Here is an 831-nt window from a genome sequence, read left to right on the forward strand (position 1 = left end):
CACAGCGCATGAATATCATGAGGAATCAAGTTTTCCTTGAAAATAGACACCTTCACATTTGCCCTTCAGCACCATCACATAAATTGAACTCGGTTTTATTTACACATAGCACATCATATTTGCAGATAGCAAACTGTAGATTATCTTTATATGATGTGCTCCAGTGTAAATGTGCATCTTTAATCAGACAGCAATCAGATCAGTCAAAAGTTTCTGAAGCTTGATTGGTTACACTGCTTAGTTAGGAACCAGCCATTATAACCATAGCAGGAACTAGAGAGTCACTTTAACCAAGATTAGACAATGGCCCAATTCCTGTACTATCACAGTATGCACTGAAATCAGTGAAGAACTTGCATCCTGATCGTTGATGAAGTGCGTCTTGAAGATCTGCAGGGGTTTATACAGTATCAATACACCAGCCATGAAACATAAAGTGAGTTATATACATATAAACAGCATAAATAGACAGCACACATATAAAGGCTATAAAGCAAAACCATTGAACCAGTGTGGTTTCAGTAGTGTAGTGGTTATCACGTTCGCCTCACACGTGTAAGGTCCCCGGTTTGAAGCCGGGCGGAAACATCTGGGGAAGTTGTGGTCTAATGGTAAGAGAGTCGGACTCATAACCCAAAGGTTGTGGGTTCGAGTCTCGTACCGGCAGGGATTGTAGGTGGGGGGAGTGAATGTACAGCCCTCTCTCCCACCTTCAATACCACGACTGAGGTGCCCTTGAGCAAACCCCCAACTGCTCCCCGGGCGCCACGGCATAAATGGCTGCCCACTGCTCCGGGTGTGTGTGTGCACTTAGGATGGGATAAATGCAGA

At 44.3% G+C, this 831-nt stretch overlaps 1 non-coding gene across 1 annotated transcript; it reads left to right on the top strand.

The window, feature by feature from the left end:
• Nucleotides 1-515: 515 nt before the first annotated feature.
• trnav-cac (transfer RNA valine (anticodon CAC)) lies at nucleotides 516-588 on the top strand. The gene has a single exon. It is a non-coding gene; the product is annotated as a tRNA-Val (tRNA).
• Nucleotides 589-831: the final 243 nt, after the last annotated feature.

This window comes from Sinocyclocheilus grahami, unplaced genomic scaffold (assembly GCF_001515645.1).
Source record: "Sinocyclocheilus grahami isolate Dianchi unplaced genomic scaffold, SAMN03320097.WGS_v1.1 scaffold1778.1, whole genome shotgun sequence".
Classification (NCBI taxonomy): Eukaryota; Metazoa; Chordata; class Actinopteri; order Cypriniformes; family Cyprinidae; genus Sinocyclocheilus; species Sinocyclocheilus grahami.